Consider the following 19,157-nt stretch of genomic DNA (forward strand, 5'->3'; position numbering starts at 1 on the left):
CTGGCACAAACATGGTTCCCAGAGTAAAGTTACAGCTCTGCTGCTCCTGCTACTGGTGCTTGTGGTGGTCACACTCTCATTAGCTGGGTGTGCTGGCAAACTGACCTGAGTGAAGCTACTGAAGATGAATGTACAGGTGTTGTAAAGGAGTTACAAGTGTTAGGTAAGGATTATGTTTATTTTATGTTACAGGCTTGTGTTTGATTAGGGAAATAAAATAGTAAAATGTTCACTGTTAGGTATTTTGTTTTTAATTTACTAAAACTAATTAAAAAATCTATGTGTGTGAAATAATATTGGTATCTTGGAAAAAACAAACATTCAAAGTTTCTTATTTTTCCAGGTAAGTTGACTCCAAGAACACATTCTCATTTAGAGCAACAACATGGGGAATAGTTATGGGGGGAGGAATGAGCCAATTGGAAGCTGGGGATGATTAGGTGTCCATGATGGTATAAGAGTCAGATTGGAAATGTAGCCAGGACTCCATGGTTAACTCTTGCAATAAGTGCCATGGGATCTTTAACAGTCAGGACACTCATTTAACAACCCATCTGAAAGACAGCCACCTAAGCAGGGCAATGTCCCCAATCATTGCCCTGGGGGATTGTGATCAACTTAGACCAGTGGAAAGAGTGCCTGCTGGCATACATAAACAATCAAAAGAGAAATAATGAGTGTAATAATTGTGTTTGTTATTAAAGCAGTTCTGAAGTGAGTTTGTTGTTGAAGTGCGCACTGTGCTGTCCGTCCCCCAAACCTCAAGTATCAGATTAGCTCATTGTGGCAGGATGAATTGCAATCACAGAGGATACACAGGCAGCAGTGATGTGAAACCTGTTGAAACCCAAACAGCTGATGTAGTATGATAAGAGGAAGGCCTATTGTGGAACTCAAACCCTCACGTCTCATCTGAGTATGACCTTATTCTCTGGCTCAACAAGTCAGTTTGCAGAGTTGATCTCACCACATTGGCATGAAAATGTATGACTTCAATGTTTATAACTGAAATGTTCAGTGTGCTATTGTGTACAAAATAAAAACAAATACTGACAATTTCATGAAAATCGGTAAAGACAGGGAAAAGCCCAATGACAAAAATGTAAAATCTAGAAATAAAGAGTAAATTGTTTAATATTTTGACATTCATTTTTTACTAAGTAGGAAAAAAATATGATAGCATGATAATGTAGTTCAGCACCGTATTGCTCTTTACTGATGAGATGGGCTGCTTAGTGAAGGAGGGATAACTTCAATGTCTAGAAATGCAGAGAGATGTGACACGTCATCTATAATGGGGCCCCAGTGTTCTGCCTGACCGCTCCTGACCCTGTGTGCCGTAAACAGGTTGAGGGACAGACAGACACGGAGGCATGAGGTCACCACAGCCATGAGCCCCCACAGGGTGCTGCTGCTGGACTCCTAACTGTCCCTAACTGACTCACTGAGACAGACTGCATGTCATAAGAGCGGGTGGTTAGTTAGTTAGTTGGTTAGTTAGGAACCTACGATATGGGAATAGGATGGGAGTCTCCATAGGGGTTCCTCGGTTCACTCAATGACTCATCTCAAACTGTCCCCTCCTCTTTTTTTGGATATAGCTGCGGGACGGGTGGGAAGGAAGAGGGGGGAGCCCCAAAGCAGATGCCCTTCCCTTCCTCCAGGAGGCCATGCAGCTGCTTCCAGCTGCATCCCAGCCCAGCGGAGAGCTGTCACAGGACATCTGCTTTGGGGCTCCTCGCCCCGCCGTCACCGGCCCTCTTTTCTGCTTCACTGGGGGCTTGTCACAAGTCATCTAGGCGCTTGCAACTGTGCGCTGACAGCTGCTGAGGTTAACGACAGGAGAAGGCCCACTGATGCCTGACATGCTGGTGTTACAGCCGGAATCACGCTCTCTGTCCCTTACTCACACACATAAACACATCACGCCCAATCCAATGTTGGTTAGCAAACACACGAGTCTGACCTGTTGAGTAACATGTTTCTATTCCTTGATTAAGTGAGTGTCAATTTACACATTTTCATGGAAGATCAATGAAAACTTTAACATTAATTTGCCATCAGACAGTGTGATAATTTCAATTAATTACTGTTTGATATAATTTCAGTATACTGTATAGGTAAATTACAACTTATTGGGGGAAAAGGTTTTCTTGAATATTGTTTCTTTCGACATATGCTATTGTATAGTGAACGCTATGAACCTAATTTTGAGTCACTAATTACTTGATCCCTAGAGGATTAAAGACTAACTTCCTGTAGGAAGTGTTCCTAAAGCAGAGATACAGATGTAGGATCTTAATTTGAGCCCATTCTTCTACAGCAGCTTAATAATCCTGCAGCAACAGGAAATGTTAATTATTATGTAAATTATAATAAATGGACATTTTTTGTAGGGGTTGATACATTTTGCGTGTTTGTGTGTGTGTGCATGTGTGTGTGTCTGTGTGTATGTGTGTGTGTCAGTGGAGGCTCCTCAGAGGAGGAAGGGGAGAACCATCCTCCTCAGTGAATTTCATAATAAAAATACTGAAACAAAAAAAGTTATCCTTTTTAGATAAAACTATACAAAAAAAATTCACGTCACCAAATAATTGATTAAAACACTGTTTTGCAATGAAGGTCTACAGTAGCCTCAACAGCACTCTGTAGGTTAGCACCATGGTGTAGCCGGAGGACAGCTAGCTTCCGTCCTCCTCTGGGTACATTGACTTAAATTCAAAACCTAGGAGGCTCGTGATTCTTACTTCCTACCATAGATTTACACAGTAACTATGACAACTTCCGGAGGACATCCTCCAACCTATTAGAGCTCTTGCAGCAAGAGTTGACATGTTGTCCACCCAATCAAAGGATCAGAGAATGAATCTAATACTGAATGCATGAGCTACAGCTAGCTAGCACTTCAGTGCATAACATTTGGTGAGTAGTTGACTCAAAGAGAAAGAAAGATAATATTTGAACAGTTTTGAACAAATTAATTTCTTAAAAAATGAAGGAGAAGCAAGAGTGAGAGAGAGCAAGCTAGCTATAGTTCTTTTTTTCACTTTCACTTACTTAGCTAGTGAATGCAGCTAGCTAGCTAGTTTAGCCTACTCAAACACCCAGCTTAAACAGAGAGGGATGCTATGTTACCTAGCTGGCTAGGGCTATCCAACACAGGAAGTCTTCCAAGTCATGTTTATTTTATTTATTGCCACCGGGCCTACCAGTGTAATTGCTAAACTGCTTTCTCACTTTACTGCATGATTGTAGCGGGTTTACTAACGCGTCAGTTCTATGTTGTTGACTTGACGTTAGATAACATGGTGACAATGATGTAGGCTGTGTGTAGCAGTTAGCGGTTATGATATGAAGGTTTGGCTTGGAAAGGTTTTTTCACCTGGTCACAGACAGCTGATGTTGTGTGCTGATGTGTTAAGTCCCCGTTGAAGGGAAAAAGTGAGAGAAGGAGAGCACGTAGATGCAAGAAGGAATTATAGCTACAACAATCTGGCTGCTATGAAAGTGAACTGTGTTTGCATGTGATCAGGGGTGTATTCATTCCACCGATTCTGTTGAAAAACATTTCTTAAACGGAAGCAAACAGAATGAAACCGGGATAAACATACCTGCATTTTTTTCAATAGAAATTCTCGTTTGCAACTGTTGGACTAATGATTACACCCTAGATCAGCCAGATGCAGGCAACATTCTGCAAGGCGATATTGAATGCGCCAATGTCTGTCAACTTGAGTACTCAAATTTCTGTCGAACAATGGACCTAAGTTCTAAACTTTCATTCATAGGCTAGGTTGTAGCAACCTCATGATGGGTATAGGGAAAATTAGAGTATAATGCAGTAAGCAGACTAAATCTATCAATGTTACATTGAGCTGAGTGAATGGAATATGAATGACAGTCATCCAATATGCTGTAATAGAAATAAGGTCATGCTAATAAATAAATGTTGCGACATACAATAACAAAACAGTTGGATAAACAAATCATTTGTGAAATCATGATGTAATGCAGCGCATGACATGGGGTGAGTTTCGAATTCTCAAACAGTATGACAGAAGCAGCTTCAATTTGATTGGCTGTTGCATACAATTGTAATCACGTTTGAGTTGCTTCATGTAAAAGCAAAGTTGCTTGAGATGATGTCACTTGCAACCGCAACTGCAACTAAAATAGCATGACATTTGCTTTGTGTAACTCCAGCCTTAGACTTGTAGTCAGACTCGCTCACGTGGAACAAACTTAAACTTGTGCCTTTTTTCAATGCTGAATTAAGATAACAGAAAGGTGTCAATGTATTTTTTTCTCACTAAGCATCCTTTCTGAATTTAAAAATAATCCATGAAGTAATCATCTAGATATGATCAAATTTGTTTTGTTGGTAATGTAACTGATTACAGTATTAAAAAAAATGTAATCGGATTACATGTAATCAAGGTGGATCCCTCACCCAGCTACTGTCTCCTTGGGGAAAGACCTTACCTCTCTTGTTCTTGAAATGGATCCAGCTGTGTCAGAGGGATTTTAATGTTCAGATGAGAGTTTGTGCTAGGATGGATGCTAAGCATGCTCTGATGAGTGACTGACACCTTAATGAATCATTTACTCCCCAACCCTGGTTGAGCGGAGACCCTGGTCTGGCAGAGCCTGTCAAAGAGATACGATCTGAGTCAGAATGGAGGCAAGGGGAAAGGCCAATCCCTCACAGTCTTGCTGCGATTAACATCAGGATAATTTTAAGTTGTATACAGTAGCTGAGGGAAATTGGTTTTACTTAAGGGGCCAGCATTAATTAACTGTACTTGGTGTCTTGTGCATTTCGATTTGAATTGCCAATACTGTGAGTGTCTCTTTTTTTCCACACGGACTCTCCAAGCCTTTTCAAATTTTGGACCACTCAAGTAAACTGATACATTTTGAAAGCATAATGCTTTTCTGTGATTTAACGCCACCCTTTTCCCATTCTTGCATGTGTAATGCAGAAAGGAGCACATGTAATGAGTTTGGGAGAAGGTTTTGGTTGTTTTTTTTGACAAGTGTGGACGAGGAGACGATCATAGCAGGCTTACTGTGCACACAAGCTACACGTCCGCTGGAGTTTTCCAGCAATCTCCACTAATCTGATGAAACAATGAGGTCTAGGTACGGGCCCGGTTAGGTGGGCTCTCATGGCACCATTACAAAGGGTGAAAGGTCCTAAAAAAACATGGAACTGTCATGCTCCATTACTTCCTACATGACAGAGGATTTAAACTTTATTTTTAATCAACCTATTTCTCTAAATCCACCCCCACCCCCGGCCCTGTCCTTCCACTTTAGACTCATTACAATGTTACACAACATACTACCCCAATTGTAAATGTACACTAGAACCACATAGTCCTACAACACCACATTAGTCAATTAGAAAAGCTATTCAAAATCAAATAAATATAAAGCTTTTTTGTCATTCTAATGTGTTTCTTATGGATATGACATTAATACTTTATGTAGAGTTAAAACAAGTTATTAAGGTTACAGTAGCATAAAGGCAAGAGCAGACAGACCCACACACGCACACACACAGAGCCAAGTTTCACACCTTTCCACACCCTAATCAACCCAACAGGCCTTGTTGCTCAATGTCTTGTTAGTCTGTGAGAATGTGTTGATATGATGTGTAGTCATGGAGGAAGTGAGATGGGGTTGCTTTAGACTACAAGGTGGATCCCTCACCCAGCTACTGTATCCTTGGGGGAAGACACCTTACCTCTCTTGTTCTTGAAATGGATCCAGCTGTGTCATTGGGTCACAGTGGCAGAGGGATTTTAATGTTCACATGAGAATATGTGCTGGGATGTATGCTAAGCAAGCAGCTGATGAGTCACTGACACTGTAATTGACATAAAGAAAGAGGGATAAACATTGTGCTAGCTGTAGAGGAGTGCACCCAGGGCTTGACTGGAGGAACAGTGTCTGTGTTACTGTACGTCTTGTAGTATCTTGTCATTATAGTCGTTTCATGAGCCTGCATCAAGCATAGTGGTATCCCGATAAAGTGATTGTGCATGCAAAAACACACATGCCAGATAATGGGCCCCCTGTGATAAAATGGTAGCCAGTGGGTAGGTGTTCTGTGGAATGATCTCTTGTTTGGTCCTGGTCTGCTGCTAAAGCTCTGGTGAGTAACCGCCTGGACCAGTCCCACTGCTCTGGGCTGTCTGAAGACTTACCCCCAGCACAGCAGCACTCCCCTCCGTGTGGGCCACTCGCCGTGCTGAGCCGGGCCTGCCTGCCTGCCTGCCTGCCTGGGGAAAAACATCCAACAAGTCACAAAAACACAGCTGAAGATAAGGCGAGAGTGTGTGTGTGTGTGTGTGTGTGTGTGTGTGTGTGTGTGTGTGTGTGTGTGTGTGTGTGTGTGTGTGTGTGTGTGTGTGTGTGTGTGTGTGTGTGTGTGTGTGTGTGTGTGTGTGTGTGTGTGTCTGTGTGTGTGTCTGTGTATGTGTGTATGTGTGTCTCTCTGTGTTTCAAGTTTCAAGTTTTAATGTCACATGCACAAGTACAGTGAAATGCCTTTCTTGCAAACTCCAAACCCAACAATGCAGTCATCAATATCAATGTAGCACTAAAAATAATATAAGGTAAAACAAAAACAATAGAGAAATAAAAATAAGAAATTAAAAGAACACGAGAAAGTAAGAAGCAATATACAGGGTCAGTTCCAATACCATATTTACAATGTGCAGTGATGAAGTGATAGAGGTAGATATGTATAGGGGTAAGGTGAATAGGCATTAGGGTATATGATAAACAGAGTAGCAGCAGCATAAATTATGATTGTGTGTGTGTGTGTGTGTGTGTGTGTGTGTGTGTGTGTGTGTGTGTGTGTGTGTGTGTGTGGGTGTGTGTGTGTGTGTGTGTGTGTAGAGTCAATATAAATGTACAGTGCATTCAGAAAGTATTCAGACCCCTTGACTTTTTCCAAATTTTAGATTTTTTTGCAAATGTATGAAAATCTGGGGAAGGGTACCAAAAAATGTCTGCAGCATTGAAGTTCCCCAACAGTGGCCTCCATCATTCTTAAATGTAAGAAGTTAGGAACCACCAAAACTCTTCCTAGAGCTGGACACCCGGCCAAATTGAGCAATCAGGGGAGAAGGGCCTTGGTCAGGAAGGTAATCAAGAACCTGATGGTCACTCTGATAGAGCTCCAGAGTTCCTCTGTGGAAATGGGAGAACCTTCCGGAAGGACAACCATCTCTGCAGCAGTCCATCTATCAGGCCTTTGTGGTAGAGTGGCCAGACGGAAGCCACTCCTCAGTAAAAGGCACGTGACAGCCCACTCAGAGTTTGCCAAAAAGCACCTAAAGACTCTCAGATCATGACAAACAAGATTCTCTGTCCTGATGAAACCAAGATTGAACTCTTTGGCCTGTTCAGGAGCCTGTTGGTGTCAGACTTGATGCACCGGTACCGCTTGCAGTGCGGAAGCAGAGAGAACAGTGTATGGCTTAAGTGGCTGGAGTCTTTAACAATTTTATGGGCCTTCCTTTCACACAGCCTGATATAGGAGTCCTGTATGGCAGGGAGCTCTACCCAGTGATGTACTGGGCTGTCCGCACCACCCTCTGTAGAGCCATGCAATCGAGGGCGGTGCTGTTGCCATACCAAGCGGTGATGCAGCTAGTCAATATACTCTCAATGGTGCAGCTGTCAATCTTTTTGAGGATTTGAGGGCCCATGCCAAACCTTTTCAACCTCCTGAGGTCGCAACTTGTTCACGACTGTGCACGTGTGAGTGGACTATTTTAAGTTTGATTTTCTTAGTGATTTGATAGTGACACCGAGAAACTTGAAGCTCTCGACCCACTCCAATGCAACCCCCGTTGATGTGGATCCTGGCACTACACTGCCAGGTCACTGAACTCCTCATCGTCACCGGTGATCAGGCCTACCACCGTCGTGTCATCAGCATCGTCTATGGATCTGTTGGGGCGGTATGGAGGCACACGCACCTCCTTGTCAGGCGGATGCACTGGAGAAAGTGCTGAAGACATCTCTCTGGACGAGGAACTCCCAGACACACATTCACTCTGTGTGCGTGTGTGTGTGTGTGTGTGTGTGTGTGTGTGTGTGTGTGTGTGTGTGTGTGTGTGTGTGTGTGTGTGTGTGTGTGTGTGTGTGTGGTGTGTGTGGTGTGTGTGTGTGTGTGTGTGTGATGAAATTTTCTAAAATGTTACAAGATTGCTCATTACTCAATAATCTGCAGGAGAGAAAAGTGGCCTTTTGGTTGGTTAAGTGCAGATGTTCTGCTTTTGATTAGAACAGACATACTTGGGACTGGCCCAAATGATGTGATTAACTAGCAGATTGTCCTCCTGCCCTAAGCAGTTAAAATCTATTTAAAGCCAGAATCCTTAGTTGAAACAATAACAAAGGGTCACCCCACCTCTGTTTTGGTAAAAAAAACTGAGGGATGGGCCTGGAGAGATTTAACCACTCTCAAATCTGAAGACAGAGCTGTGGATGCAAGGACTGGCCATCCATGATGTCAAAAGTATAGTTTTACCATGTTTTGAGGTGATACAGTGTTTGTTTACATTTACATTTACAAATATTGGAGTTAAACAAGCTTATATTTGGGGTTCTGATGGCATACGACAGCTCATGAGGCACGTATACGTTTTTTCTTCAAGAATCAATGGCTATGTGTCCATATTTGTTCAGAAATTAATATGGTAACTAAGGATTGTATGTATAGAGGTCATTGAATGTAAACCCCAGTTAAGAATTCAAGTAATGAGGATCCGATTGATGAAATCTCAGGAATGTGACGATCTCATCCAAAGTTCAGATTCAAGCACTTGACTGAGCGGGCAGTGTCAATGCAATGTCTGTGTTCCTCATTAAGGCGTTCACCTCAGACACTTCCACTGCCTGAGGGGTGTGTGTGTGTGTGTGTGTGTGTGTGTGTGTGTGTGTGTGTGTGTGTGTGTGTGTGTGTGTGTGTGTGTGTGTGTGTGTGTGTGTGTGTGTCTGGACGGGGGTGGGGTGAGTGTGGTATGTCTGGACGGGCCGGGTGTTTGCTAAGACAGACAGCAGGTGGAGGTGAAGGTGTGTCCAGAGAAATGCCTTCAGCACTCTCTCCAGTGCAGCAGCCTCTCACAAGACAAGGAGGTACGTGTGTGTTTAAACTAGCCGTAATCAGCCTCTTCAGGTTAACCATGTCAGAGAACTAGACAGAAAGGACATGGTATTACTCACTGTTTGGGGAATTTGATGATGTGAGTTTGAGATATTACTGTGTGAGAGTGGCCACTGTGCTGATGACATTCGTCCCACAGGCTGCGACAGTGATATTTTGTCACACAAAGCCCTAAATTCTGTCAAATCAGTTCAGTCATGTCTGTTTCTCATCACTAAAACACTAGTATACCAGCCAACCCCTGGCACACAGTTCAATTACTAACACAAATTAAAAGCATTTGGCCTCTCTGAAGTCATTGAAACCTATGTGTTATTTGGTCTTGATCTGAGCCTAGTGATTTATCCATTAGCTGGAATTCACTGTTCACTTTTTGTATTCTTATCGGTGCTCAGGCTCTGTTTACCTGTGATTTCTCACCTGATTATGCAAAATTTTAGTATTTTCAGTACTTTTAAGCTTTCAGTCTCTCTCTGCCCAGCGACTGAGCTCTAACATTCCATAAACATAGAAAAGTGTTATTTTTCCATTTTTTTCCCCAAGCTGGGTTTTTCTTTTGCCGAAAATAATTTGTGTGAAATCTGAGTCTCCACAGCTTCCTACCGCAAGTTTTAATGCTAGAGTTAGAGTGTAGTAGACGTGCAACATTGAACATGATTTCCAAGACTTTCCTCTATCCTCTTAAGACTTAATATTTCACACATTAACTACATAGATGTTGTCACAAATTTGGAATGAACATGTGCTGTAGCCGTGTAATTGTGCAGTACATAATTTCAGAGGTTTGTTTTATAGCCGTTATTATTTGAAGATGATATCCGTTGATAAACCAAACTCTATAAATATAAAGTTAGTGAATCATTAAATGCATGTAAATAGTCCCCCAAAATCCTTTTAAAGTAATCCGAAGCATGCCAAATGAAAAGATTCATTATAAAATGATCAGCTTTAGAACGTTCTAGGATTTTTACATTGCGTGTCCATGTGTGGCTGTACATGCGTGTGAGAGACAGTGTGTATCTGTTGGAGTGTGTGTTGTTTATGCAAATTCGCATGCCATTTTTTTTTTCTTCAGTAAAACTGACATCATTAAGAATGCTGTAATCCTGAAGAAAAAGTCCACAGATATGGGCTCCATTAAGGAGCGGACATGTGTTAAGTGTGTTGCACTGCTTGATTTGCTTGAGGAGGGATGAAGTCGATTCAAAGCGCTCTTTTAAACTCCCGTAGCAAATGAGCTGGCCAGATAATTCAGTTAAGGGAGATATGATTACTTCTGGTTTGCTGTGAGGCAGAATGGAGTTGACGCAGCGAGATGGAAACCAGGGGTTGCATTTCAGGCCCAGCAGCCAGTCAGTCAGCGTGTCCCGGGGACTGGGCCCAGCGCTTGTTTGAGGAAAGATTACCTTGACAAATTGGATAAACATCTTGTGCATGACAGGATGCTGACGGAGGGTCGACTCTGCATGCACACCTGGGGAGAGTTTGCTTAGTGTGTGACCAGGGTGTGCAGCTCAGCTCACCCAGCCTGCTGCTGTTTATCCCAGACAGGTAACGACAGGCACAATGGCCCCGGCCTCTCCAAAAACACTCTATGCAGGTTTCAGGTGTCTGTCTCTCTCTCTCTTTCTCTCTTTCTCTCTTTCTCTCTTTCTCTCTCCCACCCCACCCCCTCACTCTCTGTTTTTACCTGCATCTGAGAGGGACTGCAGACTGCAGCTTAAAGAGACAAAGAGAAGAGAGCAGGCTGTCTGTGCTGTATTCCGCTGCAGAAAAGGCCAGCCAGGTGAGGCAGAGAGCAGCAGGTAGATGGATCAGGGTTTGAGCAGAGAGCAGGTTTACACAGTGATTGGCTGGCTGGTCCCGTTCCCCTCTGCCTAGCCATCTTCCATATCCGTCAGTCAGATGAGGTGAACTCAGCAAGCATGTGAAACTTTATCGCAGGCTTGAGTTTGTTGAAAGTCAGCCACTCTGTGACACTGAGTTCCAGAACAGAACACCTTTTCACTGTAACCCCCAGTGCTCTGCCACTGATAAAATACATGCTGGAAAAACACATTTCAAAGCTCCCACATTCAATATGTTTAAGGAGGTTGTGAGGTTATGTTATTTTGAATTGTTTGGTGACGTGTTGTTATAAATTACAGAACATTGGTTTTGACACCATTCACCATCACTAACAAACAACATCATTATGTGTCATTTAAAGTGGAGCAAAACACATTAGTAGTGATAGTAGTGACAGTAGATGTATTTCTATGAGAAAACAGTGGCATTGAAATGTGTGGAAGTGGAGATGACTGTCTCTCTCTCTTCACATCCAAGCAGCCTGAAGGTTAGACTGTGTTGAAGAACGTGGTAATGAGACAGGTGTAATGGCCTTATGATTCTGTCCTGGGGGAACTGTCTGTGTATGATTGATCAGATCCAGGGAAAAGGGGCCTCACACCTGAGATCACCTCTCTCTTTGTAGTCCAGAAACCTTGGAAGGATATTCTGTTACCTTCTACCCCAGGAAATCTCTCTCTTTCTCCCTCCCTCTCTCTCTCGCTCTCTTTCTCTCTCTTTCTCTCTCTCTTTTTCTCTCTCTCTCCTCTCTCTCTCTCTCTCTCTCTCCTCTCTCTCCTCTCTCTCTCTCTCTCTCTCTCAGGCTCTGTCTGTCTGGGTCTCTCACTCTCTCTCTGTGTTTCTCAGTCTTTCTTTCTTTCTCTCTCTCGCTCTCTTTCTCCCTAACGCTCTCTGTACAGTATGTAGAACTGTACCATCTCTCTCTACATGGCTGTCCTTACCACACATCCCCCTCTGGAGTCGTGTGGAGGTTAGTTTATCTAATGCCATACTCCCAGGCACCAGACTCCGTTTTTGACAGGTTCATCTTTTTATAATTTTACACAGGATTTTGTTATTTCCTATCTCCCAATTTTTTTTCCACTATCTCTATGGGGGGTAACTTGATCATACTTAGCGGATTTAGAGCCAAGAATTCTTAATTAACTATGTAACCTACTTTGCCATGTGTACAGCCAGTCTTTTGGCTCTCAGATCAGTTCAAGGAACACACTGCTGTTACTCTTTGACACTACAAGGTCAGCTGCTTCAGTGGCGATGACAACATGAAGACCAGTGGCCTCTTGCTCATCCTGTGTGTCCAACACCCATACCAGCTTAATGTCACTTTTAGCTTTCAACTAACTAACTGTACTATCTAAATATAATTATTGTCATTACTGCGTCCCCCATCAGTGAACCTCTGTTAAGAAAGTGGTAGCACCACTGTCACAGAGCGGCCATGAGTGCATTAGACAGTCTGTGTTTTCCAAACTGGAGGACACCGTTCAGATAGGAAGTCAATTCCAATCCCCTAACCATATACCCCTCACACACTACCACCATCTCCACTATGACCACAACCATCACCCAAAACAATGAGGGCAGTCTGTTCTTTACTAAAAATAATCTGCAAGCAAATAGCTCTCTTTCTGCATGTGAGAATGTGTGAAAGGGCCCACTAATCAAGTCACAAAAGAGTTGGAAAACAAGTGCAGAGGAAATAGAAGGCAGGCAGCATAAAAGGCCTTTGTGCGGCGCTCTGTTTCCCTTCTATCCTCTGAGTGTATCATAGCTGACATTTCCACTCTCATTACTGGGATTCCATGAACGGGACCTCAAGGACGCGGTCGCTCAATGATGGGGAAGGATGGTAGGCTCTTTCTCCTGCATGTTTTATCTCATACCAACCCTCAGTCTCATTTCACTCTAATAGACCTGAAAGTTCTGTCCTGTTCAACTCTGTTCTGTTCTGGTTCCTACCTCAACCCCAACCAACCAGCCAGGCCTCTGGGTTCCGGGTTCCATCTCTCACACTGTTTCCTCCAAAGGGTTAAAAATCCCCAAGAAAAGTGCCTGTCTTTTCCCACTGGCATTCAAGGGCTAATTTCCAGATTAGGAACAGAAAATGTATTTAATCCCTCCCAGCTTCATTAAATTCAAGAGGGTATTGTTCTTCATGCTTAAACGCTTGCTAGCCAAAGCTTTATTTGAAACAGTCAACAGTAAAGGAGAACCAATTGAACATTATTACGTCAAACAAAAAACGGATGACCCTTGTTTTTTACAATTTACTATAATAATTTATCATCAGTTGTTTTCAGTAGGTGATAATAAGTAAGAGCCTTCCCTGACTAACACAGATGCCTATACAAGTAGTGACATTATGTAAGCTTTCTAAAAGATGAGAACTCTAGAAAAAAATACAAAGCAGAATTTCAGCATATTTTTGTATAATTATTTAAATATTATTCCAAGACGTGCTTGGACACAAGTGGTGTGAGAGAAGAAAAACATCTCTCCCTCCATTTCCATTCTAGATGGCTGGGAATGGGATGAGCAGAGTGCCTGCCCTCCAGGACATTTACAGCACTCTGTGTCAAATAAAGGCCAAGAAGATCATTAAGGACCTCAGTCACCCGAGCCACAGACCGTTCAAGATGGCGCCGATAGACCTAGCAGCTCTGTTTCTAGCTCCTAAGCAACTTCGCAGTATTTCGTTTTTTTGGTGTTATTTCTTACATTGTTAGCCCAGAAATTTTTTGGTGTTATTACATACAGCCGGAAATAACATTTGGGTATCAGAGCAGCAGTAACTCACCAGCATTATGACCAGAAATACGACTTTCCTGAGTTGGATCCTTTGTTCGTACCCCCCGTGCAATTGAACTTATCCCTGAGGCTGGTCCAAGACGCCGCCAGTGGAGAAGAGGTATTTGGAGTGGACTTCTAGTCTGACTCAGGAGGCGTGCACACCATCCACTGTTCCTGAGTATACTACTCGCTAATGTTCAGTCCCTGGACAATAAAGTAGACAAGCTCAGGACAAGGATCTCCTTCCAGAGAGACATCAGGGACTGTAACATACTCTGTTTCACGGAATTATGTCTCTCTCCGGATATACAGTCCCCGTGAATATAGCCAGCTGGGTTCTCAGTACATTGTGCCGATAGGAATATAGAACTCTCCAGGAAGAAGAAAGGCAGAGGTGTATGTTTCATGATTAACTACTCATGGTGTGATTGTGGTAACATGCAGGAACTCAAGTCCTTTTGTTCCCCCGACCTAGAATACCTCACAATCAAATGCAGACCGCATTACCTCCCAAGAGAATTCTCTTCGGTTATCATCACAGCCATGTATATTCCCCCTCAAGCCGATACCACGACGGCCATCAAGGAACTACACTGGACTTTGTGCAAATTGGAAACCACATATCCTGAGTCCGCGTTTATTGTAGCAGGGGATTTGAACAAAGCAAATCTGAGAAAAATGCAACCGAAGGTCTATCAACACATTGCCTGTAGTACTCGTGCTTCAAAATCTCTCAACCGTTGTTACTCTCCCTTCCGGGACGGCTACAAGGCTCTCCCCCGCCCTCAGATCACGACTCCATTCTTCCCCTCCCTTCCTATAGGCAGAAACTTAAACAGGAATTACGTGTGCTAAGGTCTATTCAACGCTGGTCTGACCAATCCGAATCCATGCTTCAAGATTGTTTTGTTTCTGGAAGGCGTTCTGCATTCTCATTGGGTCGTCAGCCAGCCTGTCCTCCAGTTTCCACCCTCTGTCAAACGGCCAATTGGAGCGAGCCAATCAAAACCTGGAGCCAGCAACTCATGTGGGTTGAATATGCCTGCAACACCCTCCCTTGCTCTGCCACTGGGCTCTCGCCTTTCGAGTGTTCCCTGGGATATCAGCACCCTCTTCCCGGAGCAAGAGGAAGATGTCGGCATACCCTTGGCCCAGATGTTTGTCCTCCACTGTCGCCGTACCTGGAAGAGAGCCCGTCTCAAGACCACCTCCAGGAATCGATGAGAAGCGGACCGCCACCGGATCCCGGCTCCCCGGTATCGTCTCGGGCAGAGGGTATTGCTGTCCACTTGAGACCTGCCCCTCCGGGTGGAGTCACGCTAACTTTCCCCCTGCTTTATCGGCCCTTTCCCCATCTCCAAGATTATTAGCCCCTCTGCTGTTCGTCTTCTGTTGCCCCATACCCTCCATAAACATTCAACTGTTCATGTGTCTAGGATTAAACCTTTGTCTCACAGCCCTTTGTCTCCTGTTTCTAGGCCCACCCCTCTTCCCTGTCTCATCGACGGCCAACCGGCGTACACGGTGAGGCGACCTCCTGAAGGTTCGACCGCAGGACAGGGGATTCCAGTACCTGGTTGACTGGGAGGGTTATTGCCCGGAGGAGAGGTGCTGGGTCCCCTCCAGGGATGTCCTGGACCCAGGCCTCATCGCTGAGTTCTAACGCCGGCACCCCGGTCAACCAGGTATGCGCCCAGGTAGGACACCAGGTGGCGCCCCTAGAGGGGGGGGGGGTACTGTCACACCCTGATCTGTATCACCTGTCTTTGTGCTTGTCTCCACCCCCCTCCAGGTGTTGCCCATCTACCCTATTATCCCCAGTGTACTTATACCTGTGTTCTCTGTTTGTCTGTTGCCAGTTCGTTTTGTTTCGTCAAGCCTACCAGCATTTTTTCCCATGCTCCTGTCCGTCTCTAGTTCCTGTTTTTTAGCTTTCACGTTTTTTGACCATTCTGCCTGCCTTGACCCTGAGCCTGTCTGTCGTTCTGTACCTTGTTATACCACCTTGGATTACTGACCTCTGTCTGTCCTGACCCTGAGCCTGCCTGCCGTTCTGTACCTTTCGGACTCTGCTCTGGACTACTGACCTCTGCCTGCCCTTGACCTGTTGTTTGCCTACCCCCTGTTTTTCTAATAATCATTTGTTACTTCGAAACTGTCTGCATCTTGTTCTTCTCCTGAGCCCTGACACCACCGCATTTAACCACGGCAAACTGACTGGGAATATGGTTGAATGCAAACAGTCCAATTATGCCCTCTGTAAGACAATCAAAAAGGCTAAATGTCAGTACAGAGACAAAGTGGAGTCGCAATGCAGCAGCTCAAACATGAGACGCACACTACCATTCAATAGTTTGGGGTCACTTAGAAATGTCATTGTATTTGAAAGAAAAGCAATTTTTTTTGCCCATTAAAATAACATCAGATTGATCAGAAATACAGTGAAGACATTGTTAATGTTGTAAATGACTATTGTACCTGGTAACGGCTGATTTTTTTATGGAATATCTACATAGACGTACAGAGGCCCATTATCAGCAACCATCACTCTTGTGTTCCAATGGCACGTTGTGTTAGCTAATCCAAGTGTATCATTTTAAAAGCCCAGTTGACTGGCAGCTTCATTAAATAGTACCCGCAAAACACCATTCTCAACGTTAACAGTGAAGAGGCGGCCTTTTAGGCGGAGTTCCTCTGTCCAGTGTCTGTGTTCTTTTGTCAATCTTTTATTTTTATCGGCCAGTCTGAGATATGGCTTTTTGTTTACAACTCTGCCTAGAAGGCCAGCATCCCGGAGTTGCCTCTTCACTGTTGACGTTGAAACTGGTGTTTTGCAGGTACTATTTAATTAAGCTGCCAGTTGAGGAATTGTGTAGGTAAACTGTTTCTCAAACTAGACACTCTAATGTACTTGTCCTCTTGTTCAGTTGTGCACCGGGGGCTCCCACTCCTCTTTCTATTCTGGTTAGAAACAGTTTGCGCTGTTCTGTGAAGGGAGTAGTACACAGTGTTGTACAAGATCTTCAGTTTCTTGGCAATTTCTTTCATGGAATAGCCATCATTTCTCAGAACAAGAATAGAGTGACGAGTTTCAGAAGAAAGTTCTTTGTTTCTGGCCATTTTGAGCCTGTAATCAAACCCACAAATGCTGTGGCTCCAGATACTCAACTAGTCTGAAGAAGGCCAGTTTTATTGCTTCTTTAATCACCACAACAGTTTTCAGCTGTGCTAACATAATTGCAAAAGTGTTTTCTAATGATCAGCAACAGCAACAGGAAGAATTGAATACTCATCGACTCAAGACATTACAGATTTTCATTTTCTATGAATTTGTAAAAAAAATTATACAAAAATAACATAATTGCACGTTCAGACAGACAGAGAGACAGGAGAGAGAGAGACAGGAGAGAGAGAGACGGGAGAGACAGGAGAGAGAGAGAGAGACAGGAGAAAGAGAGACAGGAGAGACAGAGACAGGAGAGAGAAAGACAGGAGAGAGAGAGAGAGACAGGAGAGAGCGAGACAGGAGAGACAGAGACAGGAGAGAGAGAGAGACATGAGAGAAAGACAGGAGAGAGAGGAGAGAGAGAGACAGGAGAGAGAGAGACAGGAGAGAGCGAGACAGGAGAGAGGAGAGAGAGAGACAGGAGAGAGAGAGAGACAGGAGAGTCCAGTGAAGACATACTTGTTCTTTGTTGGTACATGGTGTCCTCAGCCATATAGTGACCTGGTAGTATATACTGTTTCTAGTGAACCCCTCTACTGATACACGTACCAGTCACTCATATCACTCTGTTAATCACCATGTCCATAACCTCTTGTTAATCGGCACCATTAATTACTATACTCTATTAGTCATTACACATTAATTAATAAGTACATTTGTCAACCCGTGTGTCCCAACTTACTCTCAGATACTTCTATTATACACTGTTATGAATCACTCAACTTTTAAAGCAGGAAGGAGCATGGGGAATTCAGAAAAAAGTTGGCTGTAATATCATTTTTGTGTAACGTTTACCTGATTGTTATGCACTTTATATGCACTTTACTGCTTTGTTGGGGGTGGCAATTTATGAAACTAAAAATATTGCTTGAACATGGCTTATGTTGATACAACAGTCCTATAGGTGTTAGTAAATGTTTTTGTGATTACTTTATATGTTATCTCAGGCTCTTACGAGATGGATGGCCATCTTTGTTTTATTGACTTTTGTGCATTATGTTCTGTTAAACATTGGGACAAAGATGTATTTGAGAGCTGTGTACAGAGTTACTGCTGGGTTTGTTTCCTGGGCCCAGTTTGGCACAGTTCAGATGACTTTTTGGAGTAAGGGACCAGCCGGTTCCCATTCATTCAGTTTGTATGCAGCACCAGAAGGCAAGTAGCGCTGGGCTCTAAGATATGATCTGTTGACTACAAAGATTCCTGTGACACGTTACACAAGGCCCCTGACTTGCCTATTAAGCCCGAACCGTCAGTTCCATGTTAATGTGAGGACAACTGTGAAGTGAAACGTTCACTTCTTCTCTAGCGAATTCACACATTTTAATGAAACCATTTAAGAATGTTAAGAAATGTTTAATTGGGTAAAACATGTGCTATCCACGATCAGGTTTTCAAATGTGAACCATGATAAATAAAATATTTAATAACTCAGTTTTCTTGTTATGTTGACAGACCATTGTGTATCACAATCCTTACGCAAAACATCTCAACCCCTCTTGACAACGTTACTGTAACCAGTACAAACCAGTAAGCCAAAAGATGTTTGTTGTTGCAGCTGTAGAAAAAAATGTGGTTCTAAGTGATTGGCTGATCCCTGTGTCCCATGCAGGACAATCGTCCAGTCAAAAAGAGAACACAGTTGGCTTGTGTGGGCCCTAGTAGTGAAGATCCTACTCTGTTCATCCCTGCCTGACTGCCCACTGCATGGACCCACCCCACTCAGAAGAATATGTCCAGTCATCTCTGCACTGAAAAGGCCACATGTGCAGTAGTGTCTAGAATCCATAAGGCAGCCCGAAGAAATGTCACTATTATGGAAACATATTGCTGTTTTATGGACTACTGACTGAACTGTACAGTACATTGTTTAGCTTATGGTGATGCAATAATGTCTTGATTTCTAAAACCCTTTCTGTACTTTGAATTGTGATTTGAAATGTGTATTAATGATTATTTTGTGTTATTTTGACAATTCGTATCTGTTGTATTGAATGTTACATTTTACATTTTAGTCATTTACAGATGTAGGATTTTAATTTCAGCTAGTTTTCTGCAGCAGGAAATCATGCAGCAACAGGAAATGTGAATTATTATATGGAT

This window comes from Salmo salar, chromosome 23, assembly GCF_965601325.2.
Source record: "Salmo salar chromosome 23, fSalSal1, whole genome shotgun sequence".
In the NCBI taxonomy this organism is placed as follows: domain Eukaryota; kingdom Metazoa; phylum Chordata; class Actinopteri; order Salmoniformes; family Salmonidae; genus Salmo; species Salmo salar.